Source organism: Mobula hypostoma, chromosome 10, assembly GCF_963921235.1.
Source record: "Mobula hypostoma chromosome 10, sMobHyp1.1, whole genome shotgun sequence".
NCBI lineage: Eukaryota > Metazoa > Chordata > Chondrichthyes > Myliobatiformes > Myliobatidae > Mobula > Mobula hypostoma.
In genome coordinates, this window is record NC_086106.1 from 24,845,998 (window position 1) to 24,863,992 (window position 17,995).

The following is a 17,995-nucleotide window of genomic DNA, read 5'->3' on the forward strand; positions in this document are numbered from 1 at the left end:
TTTCGTTTACAGCTGGTAGACGGGGGTATGTGAGTTTGACCCCAAAAATAATCGTATTCACATTCAACGACTGGCTGATTTGTAAATACCTCCTAGGATTGATATTTGAGCTTCTTATTTCTGCCTGTTTTGCAAGCTTGTTTGGAATATAGCCGCTACGTGACGTACAGGAATTATTCACTGAGACAAATGTTTGTCAGCACACAGAGAATGTGACTGAAATTTCCACTATCTTGTAAAGAGGACTGGGAACAGAAAATACCTCGGACCAACAGAAACTATTTTCTGCTTAATTCATAAAAATCGCAGAGCTTCCTTTCCTGTTGTCCTAAATCTACGTACGTTCATATTGATCTATTTATTTGTTTTCGTTTTGCAGAAAATCAGCCACAACATAAGTGACTGATTACCTAAATTTGTTAAAGGTCCATACATATGTACAAGCGTTGGTGCAGAAACTGAGTGTTTCAAGTAAATGTTTACTTGAGTTGAAATAAATCTTCAGCTATTTTCATTAAACAAGTTGTTCGTTAATTCCACTTTTAGAAAATTCTTAATAATCGTCAACCGCAACAGAAGAAACTGCGCCGCACAGTCAACAACAACTGTAATGCATTTTATTCCTTATTGTTGGATCATTTTACGTGCAACCGTCCACTAGAATATGTATCGCAACCAGAATATTAATCATAAACAGGGTACGCACTTGCGTAACTCTAATATGATCACGATAAACACCTATTCATTTGCTGTATAACTATTTGCTCTGAAGCTGAAACGTTAGATTTGTCGTTTATACCGCAAATATGCAAAAGAAATAGGTCCGGTCATCTAGCAGCTAACACGAAAATTGTTGTAATGACAGATTTGCCTGGTATTATAGCGAAATTTCCGCACCCAGCATCAAATGGCAATGAACTGACCGTGCGCGAAGAGAGATATGCTTTCGAAATTCATTGACGACCAAATTTGTAGCCCGTTATCGCGTGGAGGAATCTTACAGTGGGAGAAATGTTCCGAAACGAGCTGAACTACTGTAGTATCGATGGCCAAGATATCGGTACGAACTTCCAAAATAGACAGTTATGACGAGGGTCCGCAAAAAAAAAAATTGGGAAATATTTTAGTTGCCTCGAGTTTCATGAAAAGAGGGAAAGGTCAAAGAGTTACACAGTAGCGTACTGATTAGCACAACGTTCTAATGTACTTATGACACATATTCAATTCCCACCACTGCTCGTAAGGAGATTGCACTTGTTTCTCCACAACCGCAGGATTTGTATCGGGTGATTAAGTGCCTAAGGTCTGGCTGGATTTCGTCAGCTGATTGGTTATTGTTAACTGTAGCGTAAATGAGCTCGGATTTAATCAGTGTATTGATGGGCTGCGAGCAATGAAGTGCAGAAAGGGCCAATTCCTTACTGTATCTCAAATACATAAGTAATCAAACAAACCAGCACATAAGTAGGTAAACAACAACTAGTTTGCCCAGCAAATCATATGTTCGGTGCGGAGTCGGGATGAATTTGGATTAAAAAATATATATATCCAATGGTTATAGATGTTTTTTTTCCATTTATTTTAAATTCCCATGTTCTTCGTATTTTTGCAGAACCGATGAAACCCTTTAAAGTACATGCCCGGAGATTCTTCAAAACTGCATCTATTGCGGAATCCCTCTCGTGTGAAAAGGTGAAACCGAAATTTACCCTGACAACATTTCTATTTTCACGCCCATTATTTGGCTATATTTGAAATAATTTCTGCACTATGTTCACAGTGAAGCTGCACGAGTGTAATTATGTTCAGAAGTCGAAATGGATTACGCCTTAGTTGCACAATCCTTGCGTTACACTCGCAAAACTCCATGATCGAGCGTTAAGAATCTCTTAACAGCATGAAACGTCTGAGTTTACTCCAGGCTGTCGATTTCAAATTTCCTTTTTTCATCTAAAATGTTGTATATTTCTGAACGTCTTGAAAGTTGAGTATCGATTTCATAATATCAACAGAAGGATGCAACGACGGCATTGCTTATTGAAACGTCGTTTATAACATTGCAGTAATAGTCCACAAAATAACAGATACGCAATATTATTCGGAAGGACAGTGATGCTCCAGAGGGGACAAGTGATTGAGCAGCAAATCTCGCCTGACTGGAAGTGATGTTGGCTGTCGATTTAATAATCGCCTTTGAATATTGCTGAATTGTCGCAACTCATTGAGTCATGTTGAGTAATTTTTCCATTGTCATGATGAGACGAGGTATCTGCTAAATTGTTTGAAACGCAATTATTTATTTATGTGCTTGCTTGGATATGTATTCTTATTATCTGCAGAACTACATAGTTAGCTGTTCGTCTGTGCTATAATTTGTTTATTTATTTATGTTTTTTTTAAATGCTTTAGATTTATTGATTTACTCGCCCTGTTATGTGTTTATTAATTTATCTACTTGTGTTACTTTTTCGAGTTATTTATTTATTACCCGATAATTATTTATTTATGAATTATTTACTCAAAAAACGAGGTAGACTTTGAGTACAAAACCGTAAAATTTTGGCCACATTTTATAATTCATACACACTCTCTTTTGGACTTCTGGTGACAAAACAAAACAAAAAAAAAAAGGTCGACATGATAATACAAGTCGTTTGATTACCTTAACATTTTACTGAGAATTAACGTGAAGGTATTTTCCAGCTGATCGATAGATTATGCAATACATAAAAATGTTTTATATATATATAAATAAAAAACAGCACTGAAAGAAATGTAAGTTTGGAGCATTTGGATGTAAATTAAATGATTGATTCTAAACCGAGAAAAAAATATTCATTTCCCTATTGAACTGAGTTCAGTATGTTTTCATCTGGGACGCTGCCATTTACTAATACAGATACATTTTTCCTACGTGTTCGTAATTATAGCTAATAATAGATGAAGAAAGACACACTTTCTCTAAATTTATTCACATATTAAAATTGTTTTCCTCTTTCTCTGAGACGATTCGTTCGTTAAAACAGAAAATGACAGTCACGAGGCCTACAGGTATTTACTCTATGATTTTTTTTCTTTATTTTTCACATCTGTACGAATTTATTTCCTACCTCAGACAAAAAATGTAACCCGTGATTAAAATTGCTCCAACATCGTCGTTAGGCGACATTATCAGAGCGAAAACAACAAATCTCACCGTGTAAACATTCTCACAAGCCCTGATCAAATAAGATTAAGTTCAGTGTGTTAGTTAATCTTCTGTTTATGTTGCATGGCTCTTTAACAACTATCTTTAAGACCTGGATCTCCGTTGCACTCTAGTCACTGATTCTGCAGTTTACACTGGTTCGTAATAGTTTGTAATAGATTATTAGGTATATGATAGATGGCATGAACTCATCTTCACTCTGCACAGATGCTGATTGAATTGTGGATTTTTGTTTCACGTTTTCATTCATTTGTGAAACTGAGGACGCAGTATGTCGCCTTTGTCATAGGTATACATGAAAGTGTGCAGCGCCACTGACTCTGAACATGTTGTTTTAATCGTGACCACGCAGTGTCCTTCCATACAATCCTATTCAATGATATACAAACTCACTCCATATTACAGAAACAACTCTGTTACTGGGCCCTGCGTCTGCTTTCACTGTGGTAGTCTGACAAATTCCATAACATTTACTGAGCACTTTATAACATTCACAAGGTTCATATAGGCAGCTGCAGAAATAGTAAAAAAAGATTGGACATAAAACCGCTTCATACTAGAGCACGTGCTGATGTATTAGACTGAGTTATTGGGCAAATTGTTTTTAGTCCCTCGATAGAAAGTGCGATATACAGCATTATCAATCCTCGCAATGGGTAACATGAAACTAAATTAATTAGCAGCATCGGGTATACAATGAATATTGTTTTATTGTAAACTTGTGGTAATTACTCTCAGATATGTCATATGATTGTTATCTTATATTACCTCATTGCCTTATATTACATACTACATTATACATTAAAACCTCGTTGAGCAGTTCCAGGAATTGCTGTCACGTTATAAGAACAGCTTCACCCCATTCCTTTCTACGTCTGTCTCTTTTCCACATCATATGCACAGTAATAGATCGGCGTTCAATCAGAAATGATTCAAAATTCAGGTGAAAATTTTTTTGAATCAGAATATGATGATATGTGAGATACTGTAACACAAGGGATGTAGTCTGCACTTTCTAAAGCATGCTTCCGAGAAGGTTAGAGTATGAACACATCATCTGTTTAGAAGCTTCGTTAAAGTCATACAATCCAGGATTAGGTTCAATGCGATTGAGTTTCATTTTTTTTTCAATTATGCCTCTATTAATGGGGATATTGTTTACTTCCGATACCACAAGTTTTTATGACAATTAAACATCACTTTACTCTTGCCGATGATGAACGACACAGTCCCACAGTCAACAGTCCAAGGTCAAGACCTCGCATTGCACTGAGCCAAAATGCGTGACTTGTTTTTTGTTCTCTACGACTTGTGAATCATTAATCAAAGCATGCGGAAAATGTTCACTCGGATGGTACTACATCATATCCTGCTGAAAAATCACAAAAAAAAACAACGTTCGTCTGATTTTTTTTTTGTTCATTTCTGAGTCTCTAACTCAGAAAACAGGTGAGTGACAAATTCATTTAAATTAGGCGGTACATTTGCAAAATAATCTCAACATTCAGGAAAGGAGGCACTGATTCATACCCTAACAGTACTATCTACGTATATCCATTGATCCTTTATAACAATCAGCTTGATCATCAAAAGTTTGAGCCCAGGTTTACGAAAGAAAAGCGTTGAATCATAAGCGATTGATTGTCTGCAGTTAGTAAGGTAACTTGATTATTTTCATTTCACATGACAATTATAACGACGGAAACTTTGGGAACACCCAGCTGGTGAGGATACTTCTGCAAAAATCGAAGAATGAACAGTCCAAGTGAGCGAACTGCTTAATCTCTGCTGCCACCAAGCGGAATATATCTTCTTTGCTCCTGGCGATGTTACACGAACTCAGTGCTTCCTTCACGTAACAACAGCGAATACACAATCACTACCTCCATACGCCTAATTAATTGGTAAGTTATTCGGAGAAAAGCTACTTTGACAGGTTGCATGTGAACACGTCAAAATATCGTGCGCTGATCAATTCTGCAGTCTCCAAATTCTGCCAGAAATCCACATCAGAGAAGAGTAAAGACGGTTGCTGCACGCAGAGTTTGTTACCCTCCCATTTATTCTGCTCGCAACCTTTGCCTTGATGGGCAACCGCAATTTGTTGACGCTCTTCTCCACGAGAATTGCCTGCTGCCACACATTCCTTCGCCTTTGCGTGGCTCTGCGGTGTTTATGACAGCTCACAAAGTATTCGACTCATTTGTTGTACACTTTTGCGATCGCCTTCGCAAAATTTTATTTCCCGTACTGCGTCTGATCGCGTTTTTCTATTGTGTCTTTAGATGTTCAACGCCGTGCGCGGCCTGAAGTGATTGGTCGGTTTGGCTAAGTGTATGTGTATTTCTCCTCTGGCAAAGAGTTTCCACTCTGTTGTCACGGTAGTACAGAGTCAAACACAGTGATTATGAAGACTTGTCTCACGCAGGTCCTCATTACTGTGTTTCTTATGGATAAGATTGTCCTTCATTGTAATATTCAAGACCTCACTAATTCTATGTAAAGACGTTTTATTTTCTATTTACGTAACCATGTTGTTCTAAGTAGAGTTTATGATTTATTATTTATTTTACTGTTAGAATGGAGCCTTGAAGACTCAGTGGAACAGTTATTGGATGCAATGACAATCGAAGAAGAAAGTAATATTATCCTAAACTGTACTTTACAAACAAGTGTTGCACTCCTAAATGTTTCCTTGTACGGGCAGCGCACCAGACAGCCACCAGATTGTTTTATTCGGATCATCAGAGGGACAGTAAACCGAAATGAAGATGTACCAATCGATTTTTTGCTTCCGATAACAATAGTAAAAAATATTCCAAACTGTCGAATAAGAACGCTACAATCTGTAACTCAGCCACTTATCTCTGCGCGATGAGTACACTGTGTTGACAAAACTCAATATTCTCGAACAAAAACCCACTTTCACAGTTTCTTGGAGAGCTTGATAGAGGGCGAACAAATCAAGGTTAACGTAAATGCTAAATGAAGTCTAAAGGCTGAGTCCAATTAGTTCATATGATGTCACAGCGATCATCTATGACCAGTGATGTATCCACTTGGCATTTGCAATGAATGTTTTCGTTCTTCGATGGCTGTAACTTTGATCGAAGCCACTTCCGCTTTACTGATTCCTACGTGTTCTTATTTCACATCGGAAGCTACCACAATCATTAGTACAGATACATAGTTGCTGTTGTTGCTTGAATTTCCAGCATCTGCAGAATTCCTGTTGTTTACAGATACATAAATCGTTGTAAGATGCCCTTTGACATATAAAGGGACCAAACTTTGCAACAAGAATTTGCACATATCCCAATCAACATTGTGCTTCAAAATGTGAAACAAAATCCATCGTTTCGTGAAATCACTCAGATTCAATGATATGACTTTTGATTTCAATCAAACATTCATTAGCACTTCGCTGGAATGCTGTACTGAATATCGTTAATTTTCATTACCACGCGACAGGCTTACCTATTTAAACGCCGCTGTCAGATAGATTCTGACATAAATAAAGAATATGGATTTCAGCAAGGAATTTGGTAAAGGCTTACAACGAAAATAAAGAGGCATGGGATCCAAGGGGACATTGCTTTGTGGATCCAGAACTGGCTTGCCCACAGAAGGCAAAGAGTGGTTGTAGACGTGTCCTATTCCGCATAGAGTTCGGTCAGCAGTAGGGTGCCTCAGGGATCTGTTCTGGGACGCAAACTCTTCGTGATTATCATAAATGACCTAGATGAGGAAGTGGAGGGATGGGTTACTGAGTTTGCTGATGACACAATGGTTGCCGGTGTTATGGATAGTCTGGAGGGTTGTCAGAGGTTATGGCCGAACATTGTTGGGATGCAAAACTGGACTGAGAAGTGGCAGATGGAGTTCAACCCAGAGAAGTGTGAAGTGGTTCATGTTGGTAGGTCAAATATGATGGCAGAATACAGTATTAATGGTAAAAATCTTGGCAATGTGGAGGTTCAGAGGGATCTTGGAACCCTGCTTCGAGATGCGCAGGTTACCTCTATCGTTAAGAAGGCGTAAGGTGTATTGGCTTTCATCAATCGTGCAACTGCATTTAGGAGCCGAGAGGTAATGTTGCAGCTATATAGCGCCCTAGTCAGCCCCCATTTGGAGTATTGTGCTCAATTCTGGTCGCGTCACTGCAGGATGAACGTGAAAAACATAGAAAGGGAGCAGAGGAATTTACAAGGATATTGCCTGGATTGGGGAGCATGCCTTATGAGAATAGGTTGAGTGAACCCGGCCTTTTTCTACTTGGAGCGACTGAGGATGAGAGGTGACCTGATACAGGTTTACAAGATAATGAGAGGCATTGATCGTGTGGATAGTCAGAGGTTTTCCCCCAGGGCTGAAATGGGTAGCACGAAACGGTGTAGTTTTATGGTGTTTGCAAGTACGTACAGAGGGGATGTCAGGGTAAGTTTTTACTCAGAGTGTACTACCGGCGTTGGTTGTAGAAGCAGAAACTACAGGGTCTTTTAAGAGACTCGTGGATGGATACATGGAGCGTATAAGGTAGAGGGCTGTGGGTAAGCCTAGGTAGTTCCAAAATAAGGGCATGTTCGGCACAACTTTGTGGGCCGAAGGACCTGTATTGTGCTGTAGGCTTTCTATGTTACTATGTTGCTAAATAAATTTTGAGTCACGATCCATTACGTTTACCGAAATATATCTTCGTGCTCATACAAATAAGATAAAGTTCGCAATATATTTCCGTTGACTACATCTACAAGTCAAATCACTGTACAATTGGCAATATGTATGGCGTTTGCTCTCAGAAAAAGGTCACGTAATTCCGAACAGCGTTGACACCATTCGAATTCATAGTCTGAAGCATTGTACTTGTTATTGCAATACTTACAATAAGAGCCTCAAAATAAATAAATATGCACCTCCTAACTTATCAAGACTATTGAACATTCTGAATGAATTCACAGCGCTTATCCACCAAAATGGACTTATTGGATTAGCACGATCATTGCTATTTATATCTCAGTTGAACGATAAGTGTATTCTCAGATTTAATAACTCGTAATCTCATATCTCCCAAAATCGTCCCTTCTCTATTCTGTCATTCACTTGAAAATGTTAAGCTATGATCAGAAGGCACTGTCCGAGATATTTCCAGGAATACGACAATACATCTTCACCTGGCGAATTGCCCTATTATCTGTACATCCCATGTCGCTGAATTTTGTGAAGTATATAATGTGAGGACAAACCAAGTTATCAGAAGATTGATGCTGATGAGAGAGATAAATGAGACAATGGAGAAACAATCAAAACGCCAATAAGAGAGAAGAGAGAGATTAATGAGAAAGAAACACATGTCAGAATATTTGCAGACCGGTTGCTTTGAACCTGAACTGTTTGAAGTTTGATGGACAGGCGATACCCCAGCAGGGGGATAAAAAGAACAGGTTCTCTAAGGCACGACACACACCACGAGATCACGAGATAACGAGTCCCTGGAAGAGCGGTGTTCTCCCACTAGTTAGTGGAGTTCGAGGTCTGCTTCGAGGGCACGGACCATAGACTGACAGGGTGAAAAGGGACGATCGGCGGGAACTTGGCGTGTGTGTCCGCCGTTGCCTGGGTGCCAGGTTCACCGCGGAAGAACGGTCGTATCCGGAACGGAGGGGTCACAGTCGGTGTCCACAGAAGACATAAAAGGGTTCGCCCGAAAGCTAACTTCGAAGAACATCAAAGTCTGTCTGAATCAAATTTGTATTTTCTCTCTCGCTCCAACGGCACCACAGCAATTATTGCGAACTGCACTAAGCTGAACTGAACTCTGCGTCACTTGAGTCTGATCATTTTACCCATAGACTGCGATAGAGCTTGATTGATTCTTATTACCCTAGTTCTGTGTACATGTGTGTTTTATCATTGCTAACCTGTTGCATTTCTATCCTTGCGATTAGAGTACTGCGGTACTTATTTCTTTAATAAAACGTTATTAGTTTCTGTTAAACCAGACTCCAATTAAGTGGTCCATTTCTGCTGGTTTGGCAACCCAGTTACGGGGTACGTAGCAGTAACAAGCAACTTTTTATCTTGAATCAAGTACTTTATGCTGGAAAGCTGTATTTCCTGTTTCTAGTAACTGGGAAAATAACCACAAAAAACTTTATCATTCAAATCCTGAAAATGAAGGTTAAATGAAGGTTAAAACGTAACCTTTTCTCATTGTCCAAAATCAGCTCATTATTTGGGCAGAATGTTAATAAATCCCTTAAATTTCAATCACTTGAGTTCACGTTGCATGGGACAGTTAATAAGCAGATATTTGTCACTGTCTTATATTCGAGAGAGGCCTCCCCCTCCATTCCAGTCATTACTGAGAAGGTTTTTGCAATTCCTGCCCCTATATAAGGTCACCAAATGGCGCAGGCTTGAACGTTGTAGCCGTTGCGCTCGTACCTCACTTATGCTTCAGCTCTTCTGCGCATTGTTGTTCAGCTAACATCTGGTGGCTATATGCAATTGATACACGAGGTAGAAGCCAGGAAGTCATGGGTCCCAGCTCTGCCTGCCTTTTTGTTGGCTTTGTGGAGCAATCCATGTTCCAAGCCTATACTAGTATCTGTCCCCCACTTTTCCTTCGCTACATCGAAGACTGCATTGGCGCTGCTTCCTGCACACATGCTGAGCTCGTTGACTTCATTAAACTTGCCTCCATCTTTCACCCTGCCCTCAAGTTTACCTGGTCCATTTCCGACACATCCCTCCACTCTCTTCATCTTTCTGTCTCTATCTCTGGAGACATCTTATCTACTGATGTCTACTATAAGCCTACGGATTCTCACAGATACCTGGACTTCCCACCCTGTCTCTCGCAAAAATGCCATCCCCTCCTCGCATTTCCTCTGTCTTCGCCGCAACTGCATTCAGGATTAGACTTTTCATTCCAGTAAAGCAGATGTCTTCTTTTTTTTAAGGAAAGGGGCTTCCCTTCCTCCACCATCAGCTCTGCGCTCAACGCATCTGCCCCATTTCTCGCACATCTGATCTCACCACATCCTCCCGCCACCCCACTGGGAACAGGGTTTCCCCTGTCCTCACCTACCATTCCACCAGCCTCCAGGTCCAACATATTATTCTCCGTCATTTCCGCCACCTCCAGCGGGATCCCACCACTAAGCACATCTTTCCCTCTCCCCTCTCTCTGCTTTCCACAGGGATCGCTCCCTACGCCAGTCCCTTGTCCATTCGTCCCTCCATCGCTTCTCACCTATTTCCCTCCCGACACTTATGCTTGTAAGAGGAACAAGTGCTGCAAGTGCCCTTACTCTTCCTCCCTCATCAGCATTCAGGGCCCCAGACAGTCCTTCTAGGTGAGACAATACTTCACCTTTGAGTCGGCCGGGGTGATTCACTGCATTCGGTGCACTGCGGTGCGGCTTTCTACAGGTTAGCGAGACCCGGCGTAGGCTGGGAGAACGTTTCACTGAACACCTAAGCTCTGTCCGCCAGAGAAAACAGGATCTCCCAGCGGCCACACATTTTAATTCCACATCCCTATCCCATTCTGATATATCTATCCACTGCCTCGCCCTCTGTATGGTGAAGCCACACACTGGTTGCAGGAACAACACCTTATATTCCGTCTGGGTAGCCTGCAACCTGATGGCATGAACATTGACCTCTCCAACTTTCGTTAATGCCCCTCCTCCCCTTCGTACCCCAGCCCTTTTTGTATGTATGGATGTATGTATTTATTTATTTATCGCTTTCCTTCTCTTTATCTTTTTCCTCTCTTTGTCCATCTCACAATACAAACTTGCCTGTTCTCCATTCTCTGGGCTCCCCTCCCCCTTTCTTTCTCCCTTGGCTTCCCGTCCCATGATCCTCTCCCTTCTCTAGCCTTGTACCCCTTTTGCCTAACAACTTTCTGGATGTTAGCTCCATCACTCCCTTCTCCTGTCTTCTCCTATAATTTCGCAACTCCCCCTCCCCCTCTCACTTACAAATCTTTTACTATCTCTTCTTTCAGTTAGTCCTGACGAAGGGTCTTGCCCTGAAACGTCGACTGTACCTCTTCCTATAGATGCTTCCTCGCCTGCTGTGTTCACCAGCATTTTTGTGTTGTTGCATGCATTTTTTTCCATTTCTTTTCGATCAATGTACCCTGACTTCAAAATTGGAAACGAAAAGAACCCCCATAAAGTACCGCTTTTCGTCCACCAATATATATTCTACTAAATTGACAATAATTTATTTGACAAATAGTACCAGACTTCCCTTGAAACACAAATATATGAATGTTACGTTTGGTAAGCTAACAGTGACCTGTTTGACTGAAGTAACAGTGGCGGTCGTTGGATCAGACGCCACTATCATAATCACTGCATTTAACAGATAGTGGAAGGTTTTCACTACCAGTTCAGTAGTGGACAGCCCATCGTGACCGCACAAGGTAGTGATCAGAAATGACTGATGTCCTTGAGCGCATGACATTCACATACTCGTGGATAGCTTCTCCGGTGTCTATGAGGTGATCGGGGTAAATCCACTAATGATGTGGTCGTTATGTGCACGCAACTTATATTTTGGAATAACAAATAAGGTAAATTTTATAAATAGACACTGAAGAGATTTTCATTCTTCCATTCCTACTGGATGCTCACGCAAGAGTTCATGAGTTTTCACTCTCCCTGGACATTACACAATAACAACAAAAAAAGACAACCCTACGAGGAAGATTTTTCTTTGAGGAGGGACAGATAACGATTTTAATACTGGTAATTTGTGGAGAGATTACCAGAAGGTGACAAAAGTTGTGAAGGAAAGTACCAGCATAAAAAGTTTCACCATGTGGTTTGTGTGTCCACAGTGTAAAGACAATTAATCCTCATGCAATTTATTTCAACGAGTCTTCAAAATTTGTCGGAGGACAACAGACAGTAGAGTTGAAATTTTAAAGTTTAGAGCAAACGTATTATCAAATTACGCACATGTCTCACATGCCTCCTTGAGATTCTGATGTGCAATTTGCTGTTTTGCGTCAGCAGTGCATTGCAATGCATAAAGATTTTGATGTATTACCACGATGAGTATAGATAAAAAATAATTAAATTAGCAATGCTAAAAATGAGGGGAGTGACACTAAGGCAGTTTTTTTTTTGGGCTCATTGTCTATTCGGAAATCTGACGGCGGATTCCTGAAAAGTTCAGTGTTACAGCATGTCCTCGGTGATGGTGACTGTGGAGGAGCCCTCAATGATGCATGCCGTCTATTCGAAGTATCGACTTTTGCAGATCTCCTGGATTAATTTGAGTTTTGTGTCAATTATGAAGCTGACTGAGTTTAAAACGTTCTGCGACTATTATTATTTATGTATTTATTTATTTTTGTTCCTATGCAGTTTCCCACCATACCAGACAGAGTTGCTGTCAGTTATAATGGTTCCCATATATCTCTAGAAATTACTGTGAGTATTTGACGGAAGACCAATTCCCAATCCTCCAGTGACATTTAGCCGCTGTAATGCCTTATTTGTAATTGTGCCCAGTATGAGCCCACGAGATGTCGACAGCCACGCATTAGAAACTGCTTATCCTTTGCACTTCTGATTCCTCCATAAGGATTGGTATGTGTTCCATCGACTTCCAATCCTGAAGTCCACAAAGAATTTTGGTCTTACTAAGACAACGCTCAAGCAGCTGATCACTAAAGCTGCCGTACGCCTCTTCGTCAGTATCTGAAATTATGCAAACAATATCTATGTTGCCTCAAATTTAACGTTCGGATTAGAGCTGTGGGAAACCTCAGAATCGTGCTTGTTGTAAGGGTCGCGAAGGTATGGTTGAATTGTCAGCGACGACGATGTGTTATTTCCAGTCGTTTTACTAGGAGGTCTCCCATTCAGGAGATCTAATCCGGTTGCAGGTTTTGAGCTTGTTGACGAAAGCTGAGGAGTGTTGATGGCTGAGAAGAAAGGCATTCCAAAACTGATGTTGTGAACAAAAAATAATTGTAAAATAAAAGTCTCCTAGTACACGATAAAGACACAACTGATTATAATTATTCCCTAGGGGTTGCTGTAATATTTCCATCAGATTAGATTCGATTATGAGGATACGCGTTCCTCTTTTATTGCCATTTAGTGAAGCATGCGTTCAGAAATGATACAATGTTTCTTCGAATGATATCACAGATACACATGACAAACCGACTGAAAACTGCCAAAAAAACAGACAATTATATCATATAGTTACAACAGTGCAAACAATACCGTAATTTGATAAAGAACAGACCATGGGCACGGTAAAAATCTCAAAGTCTCTCGAAAGTCCGATCTTCTCAACCATACGGCGAGCCTCCAGCGCTGCAAACTTGCCGATGCAGCATCCTGGAAGCATCCGACAACAGTCCGACTCCGACTCCGTCCGAAAACTCCGAGTCTCCGACCAGCTGTCCGACACCGTGCACCGAGCACCATCTCGGCCGAGCGCTTCGACCCCGGCCCCGGCAACAGGCAATTGGCAAAGACGAGGATTTGGGACATTCCCCTCCGGAGATTCTCAATCGCACAGTAGCAGCGGCGGCGAAGCGGGCATTTCAGAATTTCTCCAGGTGTTTATCCGTGCTTCTAACGGCTGTCTCCATCAAATCAGGATTGTGCACGGCCCCTAGTTAACACATGCGATATCAGTAGGAACGGCCGCAAGCGCAGTGTCGCCCCGCCATCTTTCCCTCCCTCGTCCTCACTAGCGATAGATTGCGGTGACAATCATGAAGCAATCAGGAGGTATTTCCTTATATGCCAACTTTGAAGTCATTTGACAATGAATCATTTTAATTTTGTATCTTTGAAACTTCTATACAGATATAATTGTGCATCAGCAGAACAATCTCGAATGTGTTGATGCTGCGTTTTTTGATTTTGTTTGTCGGTAACTATAGCCGTGGACATGCAGGCCGGCCGCTAAGAAACATAAATACCTGCTGGAGCTGTTGTATTTCCGCATTTACGTCATACTTTAATTGGGTGATACAATACGCGAAGGAACACTGCATGCTGCATATCAGCAGAGCTCGAGCTCGCTGAGCGAACTCAGGACTGTGCATCATCCTGTGCAAGTGCAATATAGAAAATATCGGAGAAGAAGATAGATAATTTAAATTTTCCCATTTTCAGTGTTATGCACGATAACATGACGAACTGCAGACACCCCTCTCATCGATTGCCCGGTAAGCAATATGCGCAAATACTCAGTGGCACTGAAAGTAACTGCGCAAAATAAACACTTGGCTTTCTTCAAGTCCTAAGACCGGCTATACAAATAATCATTGCTACCACCTTTTAGTAAGTTCTAAAGTTATTCAAAAAAAAACTACATTTGCAGACACCGGTGAAAGACAAAAAAATGTTGCCCGCCAAAAGTTTCCAACCGTTTCAGCGTTTTTTATATTAAATCTGATCTATCTATATTCTTCCTGAAATCGACCAGAGATGTTTACTGCCTGATATTATCTCCCTTTTTGGCACCGTAGCACTGGCTTTCGTATTTCTGGTATAATCCGCCTCAACGTGCAAGCGCAATTTGATGACAATCTTCTCCGAGACGCCCAAAAACTACATCACCTTCGCTCAGCGACGAGCGGCACTGTGCAGTTAATGTTGACAGACAACGACAACTCCATTGTTTACAGATCTTTGCCAGGTGCCAGCTGACCTGTCGAATCCTGCACCACGTTTGAAAGCCGTTTATTCACAAATGTGGTACTGTTAGATTGCGCTTGAGGTTGGTTGTTTTACACAGATTTTGCTGTATTTTTATTCTAACAGTCCGTTTCCACTGCACAATTGCAGAATTACAGAGACGGGGAACGTTATTGTCTAGGCGGATTCCTGCCGCTCCTCATTATTATGTTCCTCTTCGGTAAGTCGTTACTTCATTGTAATAAACGACATTAATCTAGAATACTACTTTAATACCGGGGACTACTCTAGAACAGTACTGTAATATTAGATCTTCTTTACCTTTCCTTCATCGACCCTTATTCCATTTAAGTTTGCATTTTGTTGGAAGTGTTGATTGTTGTTTATTATTTATTTTGCAGTTACACTGGGGTCATCCAGACATCGTGGAACAGTTGCTCGGTTAAACAACCGTCCATGAAAAAAAAGGTAAGACAGTTGTGAATTTAACTTTGCGACTGAGTGGTCCTCTCCGAGATGTGTTCCTGAACAGACAGCAACCAAAGTAATTGTTACGGATTCCAGCAGAGCAAGTAAATCGACATTTGGACGGAACAGACCGGTGGTATGACATAGCAAAAAGTATACATAACTATTCTGTTCCAACCCGACTCCGCCATGTACCTCTGCGAAAGACAATGCATCGAAGTATCTTTTGCACTGAAAAAAAAACAACACTTCCAAAAATTTCACGTGAGCTCGATAGAGGACAAGCTCATCAAAAGAAACAGGGCTGGCAAAGCAAGGTGGAAACAAATTCTAAGTAATATCAGAAGGCTTAATGGAATGTTTCTAAAATATCGAGTGTCCAGAAAGAATGCGATAGTATTCTCTTCTATATTTTCTGTATATTTTTGCATTTTGTTCGTTATAACCATGCTCCCAGTAAAATCTCATTACACGACTCCAGTGCTGTTTAAATGGACCATTCCGCCTTAAAGCCTGCATTATCCCAGTGGACAATACCAATAGATTGATATTTTGAAGGGGATGACTTTAAATAGACAGCATAATGGCGAAAGACGTGCTCATATTCTGATCAGACAAAACTTCCCATCCATATCAGAAAGGAACAAACGTATGGTTATCTCACACAGCAACAATATTGTCGCTGGTGATTCCAGTCAACGGCTTGTAAACACACTTCCGATATATTTGATAAACAGACAGCCTCTCACAGCTATCTTGACTATACCTCTTCACATATTAACTGGTCAAAATGGTTACACTTTGTCATTGTTATTCTGTTTCCTCTATGTTCTGTTCTCAGTATGATGCGTTAAAAAAAAAAGCGAAACGACGTTTGAGATGTTATCATTCTGTAAAATACAGGGGTTCCCTTCCTCTTAAAATCGATACTGCACTCACTCTCATCTATTCCATTTCATATCATCCCATCGCTTTGAAAGGGAAAAAATTCCCATTGTACTTCGGATGCTCAGCCAGCACATCACTCCACGGAAGTTCCGCGATCGTCCACGAGACCTTTGTCGAATTATAACTTTCTCTCCACCGTGCCATTTTTTTCCGGCTTTCTGCTGGGATCACGCTCTGCGTGACTACATTGTCATGCGCAACTGCATGCTGAACTCAGTGCTGTCTCTTTTTTCTTGCGAATGGAATATGTGCTAATGTTGCCCATTCACCTCCTCGCTCACCACCAGTCAAGGCCCAAACAGTCTTTCCAGATGATTCAACAGCCTACGTGCCTGTCTGTTGTGAGCTTCAACTTTGCCTGACGCCCCAGGCACGGCTTAGAATAATATAATGAAATCGCGCTAAATTTGGGAGCTTCTTCGGGCATCTTCGCTCTGTCCCCCAAAACCAACTCCAAGGTAAATTTACCAGTGATATAATTTTCTTGTGAGCACACGCAGGACATTCAGTAACTGTAATGGCGTCATTGAAATATGGCACACAACAGTGCAGACAATTAATAATATTAATAATTATAATGGATGGAAGGAAGAAGAAGAAGAAGAAGAAGAAAAGAAGAAGAAGAAGAAGAGAAGAAGAAGAAGAAGAAGAAGAAGAAGAAGAAGAAGAAGAAGAAGAAGAAGAAGAAGAAGAAGAAGAAGAAGAAGAAGAAGAAGAAGAAGAAGAAGAAGAAGAAGAAGAAGAAGAAGAAGAAGAAGAAGAAGAAGAAGAAGAAGAAGAAGAAGAAGAAGAAGAAGAAGAAGAAGAAGAAGAAGAAGAAGAAGAAGAAGAAGAAGAAGAAGAAGAAGAAGAAGAAGAAGAAGAAGTGGCATAATAAATGAATATGTCCCTGATAGTGAGTCGATAGCTTGGAGGAATAGTTAACTGATGTGATTGGCAAGTTTTATCCCTCTGGTTCGACAGCCTGATATTTGAGAGGTAACACATTTTTCTTAACCGGCAAACGTGAGCATTGAGCCTCATTTACCTTCTTCCTGATTGCGATCCGCATGGGGTGCATGACTCGGATGGTGGGGGTCCCTGATCATAAATGCTGCTTCCCTGCGACAACGATCAGTGTAGCTATGTTTAATGATGTAGAATGTTTTTTTTTTTGGTGATGGACTTGGATGTATCAAGTACTGTTTTTGTAAGATGTTCCGTTCAAACCCATTGTAGTTTCCATACAGGTCTGTGACGAAGCCAATCATCATAATCTTATGTAGGAGCGTTTCCATGTCAGATTACTCCCTCGCAAACTCGAGGAAGTAGAGGAGCTGGTTCCGAAGGTTCAGGCATTTAAAGTAGATGACCCTCCTACCACTCATTTCTCTGATAAAGTCTGGTACATATACCTCAGTGTTCCTCCACCTGAAATCAACAATCAGCTCCTTCGTCTTATTGACATTGAGTAAAATAGTTTTGTTGTGACAGATTTCAATCTTCCTCCTTGCCACTGAATCGTTGTCACTCTTTATTCGGCAAACGATATCGTCAGCAAATTTAAATATAGCCGTTGAACTGATGTTAGCCACGTAGTCAGAATTATAAAGTGAATAGAGTAGAGGAGAATAGTGCACACATTTGTGCTGCAACTGTGCTGATCGATATTGTGGGCGAGATATTGTTGTTAATCCGACCT